Below are 23,375 nucleotides of genomic sequence, written 5' to 3'. Positions count from 1 at the left end.
AGGGGGGCTGAGACGGCCACTGTCACCCCGAGGCATCGTGAAGGCCGATTGAGTATTCACAACGTGGTTGAAATGCAATCTTCCATGCATGGCTTATTGTGGTCTTCTGTGAAAAGGCTCCTAAGTGGTGGGAGGGAGGGGTTCACTTAACCCCCGAAGTGTCTGTGAGATCAGTAATCTGACTTTACCTCTATATTACAGACCAGACACGTTTAATAATCCCCTCTATTGTGACAGACTTCTGACCAGGGGAGTTCAAAGCAGGGGCCTCAGGGGATAGCATGGGCCCTGGAACGCGGTGGGGGGGTATTGGCACATCATTGCCCCACACCTGCACCTCTTATTGTCCTGCTTCTGAAAAATATAGGGGCATATTTAACAAATCACGGTAGTGCACTATTGTGCACTTACCGTGGAATTAAAGTCCCGATGTGCCCTCCGCAAATTTATGCAAATTTGTGCATCGCAGCAGATATCATGGATATCTGCTGCTTTGCACTCCTGATCGTTTTTGCGAGCAGTCACCATTCAACAGAATGGTGACTGCTCCTGGCCGCAATCTAACAAGTCCCGCTGGCGTACATTATCAGAATTGAAGAAATCCACTGCTGTCAGCTCTGCTCCGAAGAGCAGAGCTGGACAGCGCATGTGTGGAGGGATCACATGATCCCTCCCTGTCACTCAGCGCGCTCTCTCTGCAACTATCGTTGCAGAGACAGAGTGGGGACTTTGTGCGCACGTGCACTGCACATGCGCAATTGAAGGAAGAAGAGGAACGAAGAGGAGATCCCGAGACAGCGCATCCTGAAGAGGGGGGTAAGTGTGATTATTTCTATCACAGAAACAGCAGTTTTTCGGAACTGCTGTATCTGTGTTCCCTTTTTAATAAATTTGAGAAATAGTTCAATCCTTATCCTTGCGATAAGGATTGATAACCATTTCTCACTTTTGCCGATTAATGATAAATGTGCCCCATAGTCACATATTACACAGGGTTTTGCTTAATGATCCTGTTATTATAGAGGTGTAATTATTGACTTTGAATCTTATGTCTTTACTAAAGAGTTAATATTATTTTGTACAAAACATACGCCTTTCTAACTGACTGCCTCTACCTGAGGACAACATTGGGGTTTATTTAGTAAAGTGATTCTAGAATGTAATTTGTTGCAGCCAATGACATATTTTGTTTCACACTACAAAAGTGACAGCAATCATCTGATTGGTTCTCGGATGCATCACATTAGTACACATTGTTATTATTATTAAACAACACTTTATAAATACAATTATATTTACATTAAAGGATGTCTTTACTTAGTGAGCACGGCTATGATAGCAACCAGGCTCTAGAGAAACATGTAGGTTGGGGGAAGTGGGGTTTGGAGAGAGGCTCTACTTTGTCTCACATGCTCACTGCCAAAAATGACAAGGTCACCTCATGCCCGAGGTGAGATTGTATCACACTAGTGCTTTAAAGCTCTCCGAATACTCCTCCTATTCTTTAAATACAATGGCAGACCGGCAGTGACCGGGACATACCGACCCACAGTTCCAGAAGTCAGAGAAAAAGTCCTGATTGTCGAGATAGTGGGACAGTCCCCTAAAATTAAGGCTATCTCACCTAAATGGGGACAGTTGTGAGTTATGCCCAATGTGCCCTTAAACCCTCTGCAAATGTCTCCTGGGCCCAATCACTAGAAAAAGTTGGCATTGGAACCTCTAGCGCCTGAGCCAGAGATTTCTGCAGAGTATTACGCTGTCTGATAGGAGGCTGGGATTGTAAAGTAATTACAGCACCCAGCAGGAGAGGGGGGATTATCGTGACAGATGTTATATGATTCAATACCTGCAATGATAAGCCCTGCCTCCGCCCTCACATGCTACCTCCGATCAGCCAATGTAATACTATGCAGAATATCAGAGGTAAGAAGTTTCAATCTATGTCAATAAAATCAGCCAATCGCAGATCAACCTGTAAGTCTGCGCCCAGCCTGATGTGCGTTGCTGCTGCAGAGATACCCATAAAACGCCCTCCACTTGAATTCTAAAAAAATGTTCAAACACAACTTGAGTTTCTTCGCGTGTCGCATCTTGCGTGAAAAAGCTTCATTCATGCACCAAAACGGGACTTACGCCAGTGAACACAATTGCATGGAATTCATGTCCGAATGCAAATGACACTTACATCTGCCTATGATTTGAAGGGCGAAACGGATGTGGGATGGGGCGAACGGACAAGGGTAATGTACAGTAAGGGGCTGATTCAAGTTTGGGGCATCTTGTACGTACGTTTTGTTTTAGCCATATCATTTACACCATCTGCAGGTCAGGTGTAAGTACCAACTGATAGCGATGACTACAGGTATGCATTGCTAGAACATGTGTTTGCTATAACAAAAACTATAGAAATGCATTTTATGTACGCTATGCACTAAGAACATAATTAAAAATGCAAATAAATATATATATTTTTAAACACATATTTTAATAATGATTTTCATTTTAAGAGTTGCTGATTTATTTAACAAAATATTTTTTTCTTGCATGCGTTATGAAGGTACTTTTTATTGCATATATTCTTGTGTGTATCCTGCACTGTTCTGTCTGTCTACATACTGTAAGTAACGTATAGCCAGGGCGTACTTACACCCAGAATCATATGAAACGTATTTTGACATCTGCTTGGATTTGAATACGGGCGTACGGGCGTACACGTGGTTTTTATTCAAATTGCGTTTAAAGCTGAATCATGCCTACAATGCCTATGAGAATCAGGACTGTCTAATTTTTTAGGCTCCTAAATGCAGCGTGAAATTTAAAAAAAAAAAGCGTATTACTTTTTTTGAAAAGAGAAAAACATATCCATCGGGATGTACTGTTTTGGATCTGGATTAGCTTTGTGTTTTGGTTTTGGTTTTGGCAAAACCACCCTTGTGTGTTTTGGTTTTGGTTTTGGATTTTTTAGGAAAATATGCTAAAATCACATATTTTTGCTCTTTTTTTGTTCCTACATTATTATTAACCTCAATAACACTAATTTCAAGTCATTTGCAGTGAATTTAGACCACCTCACAGGTCACAATATTATTTTCATACACTTTCGGACAAATACTGCAGCAACCTGGCTGGTTGGTAAGCGACAGAGCAATGACACAAACACACGGCAGTTCCTAGCACATCTAGGACAAATTGGTACACAGCAGTGGCAGAAAAGAAAAATGGGGGTCCGCCCTCCCTCCCAACCTCTGTGACGTTGGATCTTTAAAAGGAATCCAAAGCTCATGAGATCCGACGACGTCACAATGACGTTTTGCCTCGTTTTCGATTCTGAGCCGGCTCGGCTCGGTACTCGGATCCCCTAAGTTCGGGTGTGTTCGGTTCTCGAGGAACCAAGCCTGAGCATCTCTAAACATGATGGGCACAGGGACAGATACCATGCATCCACATGAACCATAGCTATAGTGTCGACGTGAGTTACAGAGCTTTAACGTCTGTACTTCCATTCAGTTTTATTATAACATAGAGAGCCACCAAAACCCATCCCTTACATCGCTCCCAGCACTTAAATCAGGATGCAGTTGTGCAGAACACATGTCGTCCAACAGGCTCAATATATCTGCACACATTATCAACACAAGCGCATTATCCCTATTCAGAATCAGCAGATTACAATCTAAATCTCATTAAGAGAATGCTGATAGCTCTATTTATAATCATTCCAGAGATGGGCACACAAATGCTGCCCTAGAGAAGCTGCGTGTTTAATAAATCTCCAGTCCCCTCCGGGGGGGCAGTGGCTGGTTGGTGCAAAGAGCAATTCCATGTAGCCTGGAGTGTTCAGTAGTGTCACAGACACACACAGCGACTGCGGAGTCTGCGGGGCCTGTCAGACAATGTTTGTCAGCTCAGACAGAACCGGTCTAGTTATTCCTCCTCTCTGCCCTGTTTTGCAGATGAGTAACAGGTTTTGCAGGGGAGAGATTAATCGCTTGGGTGGTAAGAGAAAAAAAAAGGCGCCTTAATTAATATTCATTTTGGATTAAGAGCTTCTTTTTTCCTTTTCTCCTTCCTCTTTCTGCTGCGTAACTAAGGCAGCTGCAAGGATTTCTAATCTGCATAAAGCCAGGCAAAACATGCAGTTTAGATTAGAACTGTTTTCATTACAGGGGGAAGAGCGGCCTTAAAGGGACACTCGGATCAAAATGATGTTTAATTTGGATTTACGTTTAACCACAGCTGTCAGGAGGGTATAGCTGTTACTGACTTTGTGTCTTTAAAATTATTGCACATCAATGTGCATTGTTAATGTTTTATATATAAGCACCATTATTCTGTATTGATCTTATATACTGTTGCTTTAAAGTCAGACTTGCCAACTCTTCCGGAATTTCAGGTGTTCCTGGGTGTTCTCTCGGACTCTCGGGTGAGTAGGTCACCCTCCATAATCTTGCTGATCTTCTTCTAAAGAGAGGGCTTGATGACGCATCGCCAAGCCTCTAAGGATGGGTTGGAATAATGAGATTTGCGTCATCATAATTCCCCACATGAATAATTGCATTGTCATGCCCCCTGCACTTGCCCATTGAGGTTCCAAAAGTTTCCAAGGATGGACCTGTCACCGGTACTCCGTGGAGACACCCGTATTGTCATCTAAGCTAATATTTAGCCCATTAATCCAGCAGGAACGAGTGACCTCAATAAGGCACGAGGCACAAAATGCCTCATGAACCAGTGATGTCACAACTCCACAGCGATTCTGCTGAGAATACATATCTTAGCATATCCTAGGTTTAGAAAGGGGCATTTAAGCTCTAACCCTGCTCTCAGCATGTTGCCCATACCTCATCCGTGTATTTTCCACACCCCATCTGAAGGTGCACTATTTTGTGGGTTATGGAGGCCTGGCCAACTTGTGCCTCTCCAGTTGTTGTTAAACTAAGTCCCAGCATGCTTTACGAGCAAACGGCCTGCAATCTACGAGCAAAGCATGCTGTGGTATGTAGTTTCACAACTCCTGGAGAACCACAGGTTGGCCAGGCCTTGCGTAAATAAGTATTAATAACATAAATATATCATTGCTTACAGCTGTCTGTCGTTAGTACACATATACATTTTTTGACATCATTAAGGTGTAACGGATGCTTTTGCATCTAATGACATTAATTAATGTCGATCGGGCCTGTTCAACGTGAGCACACGTGGCTTCAGCATGTTGGAATATTACCACCGCACTATAATAACTTACTACAGTATAAACCTTTGCCACACACAGCCTTTCATCATTTTTTTCTCTCGACTTTCCAGGACCAATTAAAGAGAAACAGAAGCCCTGCAAAGTCCAAACACCGCACTGTATATTTTCTAAGTGTGGGGATAAAATGCTGAAATGTGAAATCTCTCTTGGAGCACCGACAGGGAGCCGCAATTTGAAAGAGTTCACACTGCGTCCATTAAATATTAAATGTAACAATTCCTAAGGAGACTGTGCGGAGAGAAACCCATTTTGGATTTGAAGTCTGCATTCTCTACATCTCATTGATGATAACATTAAGGCATCATCGTAATAAAGGATGAATTTATACTTCACATCTATCGTGAAATAAGGAGTTTTTATATCTGACACATCACAAATATATATATATTGAAGCCGTCTACAAACGCAGAGTTTCTCCTTTGCTGAACCCTCATTTTTTGGACCAGCAATATGTTGATTATTAGATTAGTTACAACTGCAGGGAATAAAACACTCCAGCGTCCGGGGTTAATGACTAATGACACTAGACTCGGCTTTGGGAGTGACAGGGATCATCATCATCATATATTTTTATAGCGCCAACATATTCTGTAGCGCTTTACAATTGGGGACAAACACAGTAAACTAATAAACAAACTGGGTAAAACAGACAAAGAGGTGAGAAGGCCCTGCTTGCAAGCTTACAAATCTATAGGACAATGGGAGTTTGATACATTAGGTTAAGTCTACATTTTGTATTTCGGCCCAGCCAAACTGCAAAGGTAAAATGACTCATAAGCTAAATGATTCTGTCACACAACAATGTTGGTCAGGGGGTAGTTGTCTTGTGTGAAATTGTGTAACGGATGGTAATAGGGTAATGTAGTGAGGTTAAGAGGGTGGTTGAGGAATATTATAAGCTTGTCTGAAGAGGTGGGTTTTCAGAGAACACTTGAAAGTTTATAGACCAGAGGAGAGTCTTATTGTGCGAGGGAGAGAATTCCATAGAGTGGGTGCAGCCCGAAAAAAGTCCTGTAACCGGGAATGGGAGGATGTAATGAGTGTGGATGAGAGACGCAGATCTTGTGCAGAACGGAGTTGCCAAGTTGGGAGATATTTTGAGACAAGAGAGGAGATGTATGTTGGTGCAGCTTTGTTGATGGCCTTGTAGGTTAGTAAAAGTATTTTATATTGGATTCGGTAGAAAACAGGCAACCAGTGTAAAGACATACAGAGTGATTCAGCAGAGGAATAACGATTTTCAAGGAAAATCAGTCTTGCTGCTGCATTCAAAATAGATTGTAGGGGTTTGAGTCTGCTTTGGGGAAGACCAGTTAGGAGGGAATTGCAATAGTCGATGCGGGAGATGATAAGTGCATGAATTAAGGTTTTTGCAGTGTCTTGCGTGAGATATGTGCGAATTCTGGAAATGGGATTGGCCACAGTTTTATATTATGCAAAATGTTACAAGTGTCCCTTGCTGGAAAACAAGATGTAACATCATCATCTTATTATATATTTACTATTTATTAGTACCCAGACGCCAGCCATGGTGGGAATGTAAGAAACCACTGGCTCGGAGAAATAGCACAATAAGGGCTCATTCAAGGAATTTGTGCACAGCGTGTTCCAAAAGTATTTCGGTAGGGGGCGAGCTGCGCTGAAATGTGGGCAGGACCTGGGATCATTGATCCATGCCTCTGTGGCTCAGACAAGTGCCAGTATAAACTGCAGCCTCAAACGCCGGAAGATCGTACATGCACAATATGGCGTGTTTTGCTGTAATCCAGGATCTGCACTAATCTGATAAGAGGGACGCGGGACATGTCTGCACAATTGTCAGAGCAGTTTGCTAATGTCATGATCTGTGTGGAACGCTGCATTGGTAAACGTAATTGTGTGAATGAGCCATAGGCACAAGAAGGAAAAGCTGGATGAGAAAACAGCTGACTACAGAGGCAAACACAAGTAGGGGGGGGGGGGCATATCGGTGGTATGGGTGGCCAGAATTTCCCCTATAGAACATAAAGACTGTTAAAATATTAAAAACAAATCCGTACTTTTTTCCATATAATTTTTGTCCTTATAGACACAGTTGCCAACTATTTTCCAGGGTTACTCTGCCGCTGAGTCAGTGCCTCCACGCAGCTTACTTGTGACACTGTGCGGGGGACCTTGGAGGACTACAACTCCCATGATGTCATGTTTACAGAAAGGGATAATACTGCACTTTCCTGCATTTTATATACTCCTTCTAAAGCCTACAGAATTAGTATAGATGGTGAGAACGTCAGGCAGTCTGCAGAAAAAGAAGGAACGTTATTGTGCAGTAGATACTGGAAAATAGGGAGATTTTTAGGGACAAAGCTTTAATACTTGGGAGTGTCCATGAAAATTAGGGACAATTACCAACTATGGGAGAGATTTAAATGCCAGCGATGTGCCAGCGGTCATCACCACGATGTCCGGCTGCGCATATTTCCGGCCATTACCGTAAGGAATCTCCGTAAAAAAATGAGCGACTCAACATCGACACAATGTGTCTCCGTGGACTGATACATTCGTTTAATTAACTCCCCTCCCAAGTGTAAATAGTATGTAATATTAATAGAATATTAGTAGAGTATTATTCATGTACGTGACAATAAAAAACTTTTTGGTGAAAAACCGAGGTGGGATCCTCCTTAACGAAGCTTTACTTGTCTCAGATTTAGTATCTTACATCTAAACCTTCACCTTTACCTCTAATGGGGCGTGGAATCTCCCCTTAAGAGTTCTGTGTACCAGGGATGTTGACAAATATACAGAGACCCAGACGTCTTTCAATTGTTTTTATTTTTAGTATGTTAGATTTATTTATACCAGGTTATGTTGTGCTTAAATTGTTGCATTGTATCAATAACAGAAAATAATAATAATAATAATATTGTCAATGTCACCTGTAACTTCATACAGTGCATTATAGGAGAAAGGAGAACTACAGATGTTAGAAGCCTGGCTGCCATGAGAATCTAGCAATACCTGTGCTGCAGAGGTAGAAGCACAAGCCCGGATAGACCACAGAAATAAAGTAAGGCAGCCAGCTTTCATCTCCTGCCCGGTTCGGATCAGCAATGCTCAACTAGGTCCCTGTCATTTCTGCCATCCTGAAAGGCGGCAGAGTAAATAAGCTGGGTCTTGTCAAGGTTGCATGAGGAAGCATCCCGGGCCGCTAGGCATTAGTAATGAGGAGAGAAGCAGCTTCTATAACTATAGCTCAATAATTAATCAAAGCCGAAAAGGCAGTCCAAAAAATGGAGAGAGAGGAGTAGAACACACAGGAGAATTAGTGCATATAAGGTGGAAATGACTAAACATGATTCCGGTGTACCGTAGCAGACAGGACACTGCAAAAGTCTTTTACAGCCTTAAATGGTTGGTAACAGGGGACAATTGCTTACATTTATGACTGAATCAATTAAAGGTGAGCAAAACCCATGGAAAGATGAGTGCAAGACTTGGTTTGGAATAGCAAATGAAGCCATCAGCTCAATGGCGGCTACAAAGTACATATTTCAGCCCTGAAGCATAAGAGCCCATGTCTACGTTTTTCATCCCATCGTCGGAACCAACAGATCAGCGCAAACTGCCCATCCAAGCATGTGATGACATTGCTCACTGATCCAGTTTTTCAGCATTGTTACAAAACAATGGGGCGGATTTAGCAAAGCATACATACTGAGGGCAATGTGCGTTTGTTTCAGAATGCACGTAATTCGGGTCTGCGCATGCAATTTTAACAAGGAGTGAATCTGAAGATACATGCGCTGATGAATTCGGGTGCAGGTCAGCTCTACTATACTACACAGGACACTGCAGGATACATCCAATACCTATGTGGATTATAAATTCTCAAAAGAAGAAGAGAAAGAAGAAATAAAAATATTGAATTAATGTCATCTGGTGATAAATAGTCATAATGACACAACATTAAAAAAAATGTAAAAAAGTTTTTTAAAAATTATTTTCCCCCATGTAATCCATTTATTAGGATGTTATGAATGTCTACTGAATATAAAATACATTTTTACAGTTACTACTGTTTGCAAACACATGTTATAGCATGCATGCACAGCCGTCATCACTACTAATCTGTAATTAGACTCGCCCTGTAGTTGGAGCAAGAGATGCAGCTAAAAAAGAAGTAACTTTGAGATGCCCAGTGCTTGATACGGACGCGGCTGCGTGCGCTTGCATTTGGCACGCCCCTATTGTACATTGACTACAGTCAAACACTCCCTCCCCGCCCCTTTCCCTCCCTGAAATCGTAAACTGTAGTAAATGTCCATTATGCTCAAAGATGAATTGAACATGGCTGCGTTCTGTGGCATATGAACCGATTCAGGGCACACTCAGAGTGATTTTGCGAATTGTTCGCACAAAAAGCGCTGTTTATGTCCCTTGACGAATCAAGCCCAATGCGTGGGGCTATTTATGTCACTGCTGCTGTTGATTAAGTTTAGGGGTGTGCACCGGGCACTTTTAGTGTTTTGGGTTTTGGGTTCTGATTAGCTTGAGGTTTTGGGTTCTGATTTGTTTTGCCAGAACACCTGACGAAAGGTTTTGGTTCTGATTTCGGGTTTTGGGTTCTGATTTATTTTTTAAAAAGCATAAAAAGCGCTAAAATCCTGTTTTTTTGTTGTTTTTCACTCCTACGCTATTATTAACCTCAATAACATTCAATAACAATCATTTCCACTAATTTCCAGTCTATTCTGAACACCTCACACCTCACAATATTGTTTTTAGTCCAAAACGTTGCACCGAGGTAGCTTTCTGGACTGCATAGTGGAGTGGGCCCGGTACCCAATTTGGTGCCGGGGCCACAATACCTCCGCCTTCAAATGGTCCCAATTCCACTGCACAGCTGCCTGCTCCTACATCCTCTGCAGCATATACAGGGTGTAGTTCGAGCGCGTCAATACCTCTTGTTTTTGACGATGACAGGTCATTTTCATTCATTTTGGATTTGGCAGCAACAGTCAACGTTTTTTAATATCTGATACGCATCTATCTGGACTGCGTAGTGGAGTGGCCCCGGTACCCAATTTGGTACCGGGGCCACAATATATCACCCTCAACTGGTCTGAATTCCACTGCACAGCTGCCTGCTCCTACATCCTCTGCAGCATATACAGGGTGTAGTTCGAGCGCGTCAATACCTCTTGTTTTTGACGATGACAGGTCATTTTCATTAATTTTGGATTTGGCCCCAACACTGAATGTAGTTTAATATTTGATACGCATCTATCTGGACTGCGTAGTGGAGTGGCCCCGGTACACAATACCTCCTCTAACTGGTCTAAATTCCACTGCACAGATTAAAACAAAGAACATAGTATTAGAAATGGCAGTTCCTCTTTTTTGGAACTACACAAACAATGACCGTAGTAATAGAGCTGGCAGTTCCTATTTTTTGGAACTACACAAACAATGACCGTAGTAATAGAACTGGCAGTTCCTATTTTTTGGAACTACAGAAAGAATGAACGTAGTAATAGAACTGGCAGTTCCTATTTTTTGGAACTACACAAACAATGACCGTAGTAATAGAACTGGCAGTTCCTATTTTTTGGAACTACACAAACAATGACCATAGTAATAGAACTGGCAGTTCCTATTTTTTGGAACTACAGAAAGAATGAACGTAGTAATAGAACTGGCAGTTCCTATTTTTTGGAACTACACAAACAATGACCGTAGTAATAGAACTGGCAGTTCCTATTTTTTGGAACTACAGAAATAATGAACGTAGTAATAGAAATGGCAGTTCCTCTTTTTGGGAACTACACAAACAATGACCGTAGTAATAGAACTAGCAGTTCTTATTTTTTGTAAACGACAGAAAGAATGAACGTAGTAATAGAACTGGCAGTTCCTATTTTTTTGAACTACACAAACAATGACCGTAGTAATAGAACTGGCAGTTCCTATTTTTTGGAACTACGGAAATAATGAACATAGTAATAGAACTAGCAGTTCCTCTTTTTGGGAACTACAGAAACAATGAACGTAGTAATAGAACTGGCAGTTCCTATTTTTTGGAACTACAGAAAGAATGAACGTAGTAATAGAACTGGCAGTTCCTATTTTTTTGAACTACACAAACAATGACCGTAGTAATAGAACTGGCAGTTCCTATTTTTTGGAACTACAGAAATAATGAATGTAGTAATAGAAATGGCAGTTCCTCTTTTTGGGAACTACAGAAACAATGAATGTAGTAATAGAACTGGCAGTTCCTATTTTTTGGAACTACGGAAATAATGAACGTAGTAATAGAACTAGCAGTTCCTCTTTTTGGGAGCTACAGAAACAATGAACGTAGTAATAGAACTGGCAGTTCCTATTTTTTGGAACTACAGAAATAATGAACGTAGTAATAAAAATGGCAGGTCCTCTTTTTTTGGACTGCAAGAATTTATTGCTCTATAATATTTTTTATACTTTTTCAATTATTTTTTTATATTTTTTAGAGATTTTTTTTTTTTTTAAAAGATTTTTGGCTGATTAACAAATTGCTATGGACTTATCAGAAACAAATACAGGACAAAATCACCACTGGACTCAGCAGCACAGACACTGGCCAAAGCACCACTGGAATCAGCAGGACAGAGCACTGGAAAAAGTACTACTGCACTCAGCAGGACAAAGCACCACTTGACTAAATAAATCAGCAGGACAGAGCACTGGACAAAGTACGAATTCACTCAGCAGGACAAAGCACCACTTTAGTAAAGTTATCAGCAGGACAGAGCACATCAACCTCCCTCTTCACTAACCACAGGGAGAATGAAGATGGCGGCCGCGAGCGGGGCATTTATGAGATCCGAGTCTCGCGAGATCCGACGCGAGACTTGGATGTCATAGCCTCGGTTTGGCTTCATTTGGCGCCCGGAAGTACCCGAACAGTGCTCGGATCCCGTCGGATCCGCACTGTTCAGGTGGGCTCGGATTAGCGAAATTCGAGCCCGCTCATCTCTAATTAAGTTATGACAATACTTTCACTAAAGCCCAAGTAGTCTAAAGACTTTTCTTTAACCAGCTATATATCTGGCTGAAAATAAAATCATTTTGTAAGCTATGCATGAAATAATTTCGGATTACACAGAAGAAAATCAATTGCAATTGTGTTCCACTGAAACTGCACAATAAACAAGACCAAGCATTTTAAATAGACCCATCCATGGTTATAAAGGTGCGTCAGCCGGCACTCAGGGAATTTGGCACCCGTAGGCAATGTAATAAATACCTATGACCTGTGGGCTGTTTGTTATGGAATAATACATAGTTCAGCGAGCATAACTGCAGAGCTATGTAATCATTTAGAGTAAATGCCTGGGAAAAAAAAAACATCTCTAAAAAAGCAGAGAGAAATCATTACAATCCTCGCCAGGCCTGCCTGATCTATCTGCCGTCCTTTATCACTTACAGTAAAGAGTAATTCGTGCTAGATAGCTTCACAGCTAGGTTTTAGCAATATGGGTTTATGGGAAAGGCAGGTAAGCACATCAACCTCATCTCCAGCCCTGTCAGCCCGGATAAGAGTACGGCGGCGGCGGGAGACTGAGCCAATGCTCTCTGAAGTCAGGATTACATGCGATAAGAGGCAAAATGTATAATTCAGCAGAGCAGTTTTCATGTGCAAATGCACTGCAGAGATGTCAGAGTCCAGGTACCCACTAAGAGCGAATTTTAAAGGAATCACTTGGATTTCAACAGAGAGACGTCTACTTCTCACAGCGGGATGAGCATGAATATGCATTAGGAAAGTAATCTGGAATGTATAAACTTTTAAAAGTAGTGGACTAAGTGACCTCACACTCCAGGCATCATTCAAGAACCAACGAGTGGGCTGGATGGTGCTTCAAAAATGATGTCAGAGGAGACTTCAGAAGACACCAGACTTTTAAATGCTGATTCTGTTCTTCTCTCGGTGATAGGTAGAGCTGGAGATAAGATATGGAAGGAAGCCAGCAAAATTATTGTTATGACTCCACACTATATGCAGAATCATTTCTACTTGTATACTCAAAATTCAAGGACAAAGGAGAATAGAGGATGGGGGGATAGAGAGCAAAGGGATACTGAATAGATAGAGAAGAAAGGAGGAATAGTATAAAAGAGAGGATGGATAGATGAAGCATGGGGGTATGGGTAGAAGTAATGATGGAATGATACAGGAAGAATAAAGGAGGTTTGGTGGACGGATAGAGGCGAATGTAGGGGTGGTGGAAAGATAGCAGAAGGATAAAGGAGGACTATGGAAGGATAGAATAAGAGAAAGGAGGGATGGTAAAAAAGACAGAAGTTGGATAGTGGAAGGATAGAAGAAGAAGGGTGGGAGAATAGAAGACAAAGATGGAATGTGGAAGATTAGAGGGAACAAAAAGGAGGGATGGTGAAAAGAAAGACGATGGATTAGACAGGGGTAGAGTAAGAAATGTCTAAAGACAGAAGATAAGAGAAGTGGATGAAACAGAGTAAGGATAAATGAAGGATTGCTGGAAGGATCGAGGACAAAGGAGGATGTGGAAGGATAGAGGGAATAGAAAGGAGGGATGGTGGAAAACAGAGGATGGATGATGGAAGGATAGAGGAGGGAAGCTGGAAGGACTGAGGTGATAGGAGGAGTGGATAAAACAGAGAAGGGATAATAGAAGGGTTGGTGGAAGGACAGAGTAGAGTGGAAAGGTGGTGGAAGGGTAGAGGAAGCAGGTAGGCTGGTTAATACACTTCAACGTGTCTGACGACTCCACTCTCGGAAATTCCAGAAGTGCTTCCAGGTATGAGGAGAGGAGGAATGTGCAAAAGTATGAACAGCACCAATACGCCCAAATACCAACTTTTTTTTCAATCCTGAGCGTGAAGGGACCATGGGAGTGTTTATATTACATGTGTCATGGTTGTGTTGCTTGGGACATGCCTTTAAATGTTCTTCTCTACCAAAGAACAAGGTGAAGACGCAAAATGAGTCTCATAATTACAATTGTAGGACGAGACCCAAAGATGGCCCAGATCTGAGCTTTTGCAGAGTGAAAATAGCCATGCACCCCTCCAGACAGCCATGAACACCACTAAAATCAGCCCTTTACACCCCTTTATCTCATTTCAATAATCTCGCTCCCCAAAATGGAACCACTGCACCTACTTAGCAATCACCACCCTCACTGGGCCCAACTGCTCTCCTTGGCAGGCGCAAAGCTCTGCTACTCCGTCAAGTGCTTCTTTACATAATGTCACTCATTCAGTGTTCTTATTTACCCTGAGGAGAGGGCAGCTGCTGCCAGCTTCTCCTCTGTGGTGATGCCGACAGCTCCCTGTTGCTATTGGGCAGGGTGTATGGCGCTGAGCTATGATGTCACAGCCCAGTCACACACTCCCACATGGCCCTGGCTGCACTGTGCAAAAATTAAACATAAAATTAACATATAAATTCTTACCCCTATTAATTAAATGACATTTTCACTTTTTCTCCTATAATATTGCTTGATTTAGCTTCATTTTTATCTTAATCATGAGAGTAAGGGGACATGGAGACTGTATTTGTCATACCTTCAAACTTCTGCAGTGGGACAGGGGGCGGGGTCACATCATGATGGTGGGGTGGCCATGCCCCAGAGGGCTGCCTAGCGCTTCAAAGGGCTAGGCTGCCCATTAGCTACCTCCATTACCCCAAAATTCCTACCCATACCCCAAGACATGAGAAATCCCCACAAGATACAACCCCACCCCCTCACTACGAACGACAGATGTGAAATAACTCTTAGGGGGCAGTACCCTAGAATCACCTTGACATAAAGCCAATTACAAGCAGCCAGCGTGAGAACGCCTTTGTGATTGGCTGGAAGTGATGAGGAGTCCTGGACAATCCCAACTTAGATCATTTTGCGTCTGTCGTTTGCAGTGTGCAGGTGGGTTGTTTTCATGGGTATTTAATGTTTTTTCTTTCCCTTTGGGGCTGTGACTTATAAAGAAAGAAGAAAACATTTTATCTTTTATTTTAACAAAGGGATGGGTAAAGGTTTTGAGGAGTCGTCTATTCAATTAAAGATTATTTTAAAACTCTGTGGGGGGTATTCAATTGACGGCGGGATCACCGAAAATCCCGTGCTCAAAGAATATTACCCTTAATACGGTAATTATTTGCTGGATTTCAGCTCGCAGCTCCCTGATCTTCGGGCTGAAATCCAGCGAGTAAATTACCGTATTAACGGTATTTGCGTGCAGGTTTACCGTATTAACGGTAATTTTCTTTGAGCGCAGGATTTTCGGCGATCCCGCCGTCAATTGAATACCCCCCGGTATGTTTAATTTTTTTTTGTTTTGTTACTGTTTTGGTACAATGAAATAAAAGATTAATACAAGATCCATAGATTGTAAGCTTGCGAGCAGGGTTCCCTTACTTCTCTATCTGTATGTTTTTCTCAGTATTGTTTTATTATTGTTTGTTTCCAATTGTAAAGTGCTACGGAATTTGCTGGCGCTATATAAATAAATGTTGATGATGATGATGATGATGAAGGTCCCCAAATCTGCCAGCTCTGAGCGGAAATACAGTCTTTTGATGCAGGAAGGGGGGAAGGGGATGGGCATCAACGTCGCAGAGCGCCCGCATGAAACCACGCCCACCCCATTTATTTATCTTATTAGAAAAATCTCCCTCCGCAGAATGACATATTGTATCCGTACTGCTCCAGAACCGCGGTGCCGGGATGCACTCCTTCCTTCTGTCTTGGCAAATGTTTGTTTCTGCGCAAAATGCGACAATCGTGCTCCTTAACACGATGCGCACTTGCAGAAATCCAGGTGTATTGGCGCTAATCAAGGTGTGCAGTGTTTTAAAAGCTATTTAGAGCAGAGCGCACATTTTTTCCCTTCGTAGAATGAAATCCAGTGTGTCACTGAATAGTTATTATTGCCGGCCATTAACAGTCTTTGAATAAAATCTATTTCCCACCGTACCTCTGTAATAAACACACCACCGCTACATTTTACATCAATTTCTCTAAGAAGATAGGAGACTTAAACAGGTAAAGATTCCGCTGGTAAGTATACATGTGCAGCCGTATAATCCAGATTCTTAATGCCATAAAATCAATGGGTTTAGAAATTCTATTATCTAGTCCCTGGTGGAATATTGTCCTTTTTATTTGAAGCTTTCTTGCTATTTAACATCTCTTCAAGGGTAAAATCACAAAGTCTATCTGTCAGTGCATCCTTTAGCAGATCTGGGACTCTGAGCCTGCGGTAATTGGGTAACCAACATACAATAAGTAAGGGGTTAAAGTACAAGAGAGAGGAGTTGATGTTGCTTTGTAGTTTAAGAGAGAACTCAGTCTTCAGAAAGTCTATTATCCGGGCAGGGTTTATTTTATTTTATTTTCGCTGCCTCTGGATATGACTCTCTCTGCTCATCACGCACGGTCGGTTTTTACGCAGCAGAATTGTTTTCATCTCTAAGGTTAGCAAAACAAACAAATCTTCCTGGGTACTGGAAATCCATAAAGGGGCGACCCCCTTAACATACATCAACAAAGCACTTACCTTTTTATTCAACGTAACACCTTTAATATTGTATTTGATGCATCCATCACTGAATTAGACAGTAACTTATTTTCTTTGTGACAATAGTTAAACATGAAAGGAGCACCTGCAACGTTGTATCTTTTTTCAGAATGATATTTGGCCAATACTTGGTTTTTTTGTAAGTTTGTTTCAAGAATATTTTTATTTAGTTCTAGTATTTGATGTTCAGAAATGACATTTTTAACGGTAACTGTGATTTAAATGGCTAAATTTCTTTCATCGCCTCCTTTGTGAACCAATTTGACAATTGCAAAGCACTAAAAATCGTAGCAACTCAAACTTTGCTGAAACGCGTTGGGTTCGTTAGCTTCATCTAGTAGGAGTGAAAGAACCAGGACCAATAGACAAATGAAGCTAATGTCTTTATTATTATTATTATTATTATTATTAATATTATTATTATTATTATAATTTATTACGATGGGGGTTAGAACAAACTACAAAATTATATAATGAACAAACAGCAGTGAATAGTTGAAGAGAAACAGCGACAAATTAGACAATAAGTTGAAGGTAACGAGCTGCACACTCCAGGCGGGAATTGGGTGCAGAGAAGGATGAGGACAAGACAGAGAGCATACTAGAATGAAGCAAGCGTGTGCCCATCATCATCATCATCAGTTATTTATAGAGCGCCATTAATTCCGCAGCGCTGTACAGAGAACTTACTCACATCAGTCCCTGCACCATTGGAGCTTACAGTCTAAATTCTCTAACATACACACACACACATAGAGAGAGAGAGAGAGACTAGGGTCAATTTGTTAGCAGCCAATTAACCTACCAGTATGTTTTTGGAGTGTGGGAGGAAACCGGAGCACCCGGAGGAAACCCACGCAAACACGGGGAGAACATACAAGCTCCACACAGATAAGGCCGTGGTCGGGAATCGAACTCATGACCCCAGTGCTGTGAGGCAGAAGTGCTAACCACTAGGCCACTGTGCTGCCCATGTGTGTGGCCATAGTTCTTAGAAAGCGAGCAACGATGTGGCGTTAAATAGGATAGTGTTGGCAAGATACCTGCTCGGGCGAGCTTACAATCTAGAGGAGAGTGACAAGCACAAAGGGTGACAATGAGTAGGTGATTATGTATGGGGGCACTAGTGGATGAGCTAGGAGGAGTTGGTGTGGGGTGGGGGTTAGTGGAGAATGAGATTAGGAGGAAGGTTGGTAGGCTTTGATGAAAAGATGAGTTTTTAGGGCACATTTGATGCCTTGGAGACTGGTGGTAGTCTGATCGGGCAAGGGAATGGTTTCCAATGGAGGGGTGCAGCACAAGAGAAGTCTTGGAGGTAGGAGTGGGAAGAGGTAATCAATGGCTAGATGTGGCAACGGTTCATCAATCGCTCAGTTTGTGTCTGACTCAACCTCACCACTGTTTAAATATTTAAAAGAAAGATGTTTGATAATAGCTGCATAATCAATCGCTTTTCAGTGGGTACCAGATTGTGCCATTTATCCAAAAGTAATTTGCTCCATCTTTAAGTATTAATAACTTTGCCCTCTAGGCTATCTCCAGGTAACCTAATATCTGGGATAGCTAGTGCCACATCCCCTATCCAATTGCCCACAACTCCAAATCACAAGATCACCGAACCCCCCCCCCCCCCCCTCCGACATGTCTTAGAAAAATGGGACTGCTAAGGAAATGAGTGTCCAAGACTTTCTTTGCAGTCAGTGAAAAAATCTTCCCAAAATGATTATACAGTAACATTTTTCACAGGAGAGGCAGAATTTGTTGGCCAAATGTACTTCTCTAGCAAGTCCCAGAAAAAAACGTCATGCACGGGAGATTAAACAGTCTTCACATATCAATCTGAATGTCAGAAGCGACATGAATTAATCATGGACTATATTACATTTATTACTGGGAGTTTGCATTTGATGGGATTGCGCCGGCAGCTGTGGCTATCTAGTAAGTACCTTCTGCTGTTTGATAATCTATAAGGACTGGATCCCCACTCGCCCCCCAACTCAGCTCTTGCTCTAAAAGTCTAGCCCACCTAACGACATACCATTTACCAATGAATCGGATAATTAAGTGAAAAGGCAGCAGTGCAATTGATCAAAGCATGTCAACGACACCATCTCCCAGCGGCCTTCGGTCTCATTAACGTCTTTTGCATTGCAGATTTTCTGTTTAAATTGCCTTTCATTTTATATGACAACTTCCTCACAGTTACTGGACATGGGAAAGAAGCATATTTATGTACCGTGCGGTTTTCATTGCACATAAACGCTTCCAGGCACTTGAGTAATGTAATTAACAAATAAATTCATAATTAAATATAAATTAAATGCATCATAACGAGAGAGATGGATGTTTTTAATACTTCAGTATATGTTAAAGGAGAACAATACATCTTAAATTAGCAACCCTTGCGGAATTTTTATCGCCTCTGTTGAAAAGCAGACTGGTCTTAAATGCTTAGAACCGAGAAAGCGGAGCTTGTTATAAATTATCACGTGAAACTTATTTCAGAAGACACTATTATAAGAATGTAGCCGGGTGCCAATACTGCTAGTGTCAAAATATTGTTGGCCTGATTCGCCTTGGAACGCAAAGAGAACAAAATTTGCGTTTTTGAAGATCGGATGGAAATTGAACGCGCGTACTGTTATGAGCAAGTAAAAATGGGTCTATAGATATATTTCCTTTTGAATACAGGTATAAGTACACTCTGGCTATACAGTATTTGCAGCAAGCCAAACACAACACAGTGCAAGATACATACAATGCATATGTGCAATAGTTCTATTGGAATGCACAGACTAAACATTCTTTAAAATATTACACACATTAACACCTTTTAATGCTACAATGAGGGATAAAAATTAATTTAAAATGTAAAACAACTATATATTTTTTTTAACATGAAATACATTTAATAGAATGTCATTAATGTCTACTGTACTTAAAATTAATTTTTATAGTTTGTCTTAACTGCAAACACATGTTCTAGCATACATACACAGTCGTCATCACTATCACTCCGCACTTACACCTGACCTGTAGATGGTGAAAGTGATACGACTAAAAATCACGTACCAGAGAGATGCCCAAAGCTTGAATCGGATGGGTCTGCAGGTGCTCTACCTCGACGCGCCCTTACTGTACATTGCCTACGTAAATACACCTGTTCCCTTCCCGCTCTTCTTGCATTCAGTGGCGTAAAGTCCTTTTCTGAGCATGCACAGAGCAGTTTCATGCAAAATACTTCAAGGAATGGGACTTACATTCATTTAATGAATCAGCCTTCATATGTCAAAGTCGGGGTTTTGCAAAGCCAGTCGTCAGCGCCCTCTAACGGTGCAGGTTTTGCAGGTCACAAGTGAAATAATTAGTTAAACGTGTGGATATACAACAATGTGTCAGTCAGTAATGAATACACACACATACATATAAATGAATATACTATTAGCAGTTGTTATTTTAATTTTGCTAAAATAAAAGTTTTATGCGTTCTGATGCGACCTTTTATTGTACTTACACATGTGCATATACAGTAGTCTGTCAGGGGCCAGCACAGGATTTGTAGAGGGGGGGTTTCCACACAACGCCACCAGTGGGCGTGACCAGCATGCATGGGGGCATGGCTATAATATTAGACAGTGCTTGGCTGCTCTCTAACTCTTCCTATCCCCATAACATACATGGGCAATGCTGTGTGCACTACTGTTAGGTGCACGCAGCTCTCCCTTTTCAAGCAGAGCCATGTGAAGCGGGAGCAGGGTCCAGCCACCTCAATTATACAGTGCCCTCAAGCTTGGATGGGGGTTTCCAGGCACTAGGAAACCCCCCTTCGGTTTGCCTGTGTCTGACAAATCTGTCTACGTATGGCAGATACTGTTTCAGCAGCTCGTACCTACACCCACAAGTAAATGGAAACATATCTTGAGAAAGTTTTAGATTTCAATATGGCCAGAACTACACTCAAGTCCCTGCTCTTTTTTAAAGACGCAACTTACGCGCAAATTAGGTTTAGACATGAATCAGCCCCATAGCGTGCGGCAGCAACACATTCTTGCAGTGTTTTTTAACTGTAGAGTAGCGATGTTTTGCTTATATACACAGGATGATGGGTTGCTGGTTAAAGTGATCCTGATCTTTACACAAAAGGGTTAAGAACTAGGGACTTTGGATCATTGAGTAACTAGACGTTTTTATAAACTCTTTTTCACTTCTTGTACGTAACATTAAATAATATAAATACATTAATGATGACTGTAAAGAGGAGAGGTCTAGACACCATAATGGCTGAATTATTCCCGGCATATGGTTCATGAAATAACAGGATTGCTGTGTTAGACTGCAAGGAAATCTCTGGTTCAATAGCAGTCAACAGACGTGTCTTCTCCACTCTGAAAGCTATTATCTCAAGACAAAAAATAAACAGTGAATACAGCCAGAGAATGGGATAAATAAATGCCAGATCTGACATTAACAGGAAAAGGTCCAGAGAGAATAAAGAGACTATTTACGTGGCTTAGCCTGGAAAGGTCGTCATCCTTTTCCGCCTTGACCCTTGTCCTGTTCCTCACCGTAACTCAGACAGACAGTGCGGTGGAGCCATTAATATCGATCTTTATTAACACATTACTACTTAACCACCATATGACTGAATTTAGTCGCCTGACTAAGACATGTAATACATTTTTTATTTTTTATTTAAAGCTTTGATTTTGTTCCTGGTTAATTCCACAGAACAGTCATTTACATATGTTCTTGTACGTCCTATCATTTTAAACAGATGTCCACGCATTGTTATTGAAATGAATTCATATCGCACAAATTGATAAAAACAATTCTTGCAAATAGTCATTCTTATATTTTTTCTCCCTTACCTTAATAAAAAAAATACATTCAGTAAAATACAAATAATATCAGTTACCTATTTGCAACATTGTTGCAACAAATTTTAAAAAACAACAACAATGCGGCTCTGGCTGCCTGCCAAGTTCTCAGTCTACTGTCTTTTCACACTCACTTCATACAATGTATGTCTGCTGACGATCCCCAGCTCAAAGAGCTTAGTAACATCTTTAATATATGCTTCTTGGTATTTTTTAACAGGTGACAGCAGAAAAACTGGGACATCCTGCTGGTGGCCTCTTTTTTTATAAGATAATAATATTACTTTTATATAATAATTTATTTTTTTCTATTGCTTTTTCTTTCAGCTACAGATCAGTGGTTCCGTTCGTGGACCTAACGGTCTAATAGTCATTTTGTCAGTGAATCGATGGACGTGGCATCCCATATATTAGATCTATGATTTAAAAGAAACAGTCCCTTCATATTGTATTCTTATCACTTATCATGGGTAATTCCTTTTTTAATACCTATTCTTTTCATCCAACATTAAACGACTGTGATTTCATTTGTAAGACCGTTATAATGTATTAGACAGAGCAGTTCCACGTTGCTTCATAACACTCCCAGAACAGTCGTGTTTGCTCAGTGACTACATTATAAAGCCACCGTCAGAGGATTAGGAAAGTGCAAAATTTAAGCTGCTTGATTATAAAATGATCACACTACCCCCCCACTCCCTGACATGTGCCAGTGAGCACTCGGTTATCTCCATTATCAGATGCCAATTACAAACAAATATTAAATGAAGGTAGATGAATGACAGGGGGAAAAGTGGTGATGATTCTACCAGTCTGTGTGGGCTACACAAAAAGATGTTTAGTGTAATAGTGTAATAGTATAAGCCAGGGGTCAGGGATCTTTTTTACCTTTTACCCCAAAATATGTTTAGATACGCCGACGTTACCCCCTTGATTTGAAAGGAAGGAAATCATATATTATTAATAATTAGAATGCAAATTTTTATTGAATCTATTCAAAATTTATTTGAAAGCTTCAACTTCAAAACTTCAGGTTTTGTAGAATTGATGTTGCTTCATTTTTGATACGAGAGCATCAATATTGGGGAATTTTGACGTGAGAGCAATTTGGATACAGTCTTCAGCGTCCAATTGATTTCTCTGCTTTGTTTTTATGTTCATTAGAGTGGAAAATCATTGTTCGCAAAGGTAGGTTGTTGCAAAAGGCAGCAACTTTTTGACTGCCTCCTCGTGTGCAATTTTGATGCCTTTGCAGCTGTTGACATCCAAAAATATGACAGATCTGATTTGTTTTCAAATGCAAAACGTGCTTCATTATTGCATCGAAGGTCAAGTAGTGCCTCTGCCAACCCTGGAGGCGCTTCTGGTACAACAGCAATTTCACATTTAACGTAGTCTACAATCCAACTGACAGCATATGCATCGGCAGCATTACCCCCAGGAATTTCATTTTTACCCCATTTGGGGTAATTTACCCCTGTTCCCTGACCACTGGTGTAAGCCATGGCAATGACATATACATCATCCCAGTGATTTAATGCTTAGGGTGCTGTTCTGTGAATACTATAGGTGGCTGATGCTGGCTAAGGCAATCAGGACATGCAGAAATTTCTTGTACCACAATGGATTGCCTACCTCTGGTTGTGTCCCATATC

The sequence above is a fragment of the Mixophyes fleayi genome, chromosome 2 (assembly GCF_038048845.1).
Source record: "Mixophyes fleayi isolate aMixFle1 chromosome 2, aMixFle1.hap1, whole genome shotgun sequence".
Classification (NCBI taxonomy): domain Eukaryota; kingdom Metazoa; phylum Chordata; class Amphibia; order Anura; family Limnodynastidae; genus Mixophyes; species Mixophyes fleayi.
The sequence above is the reverse complement of the archived record's forward strand: the minus strand, read 5'-3'. Positions refer to the sequence as shown.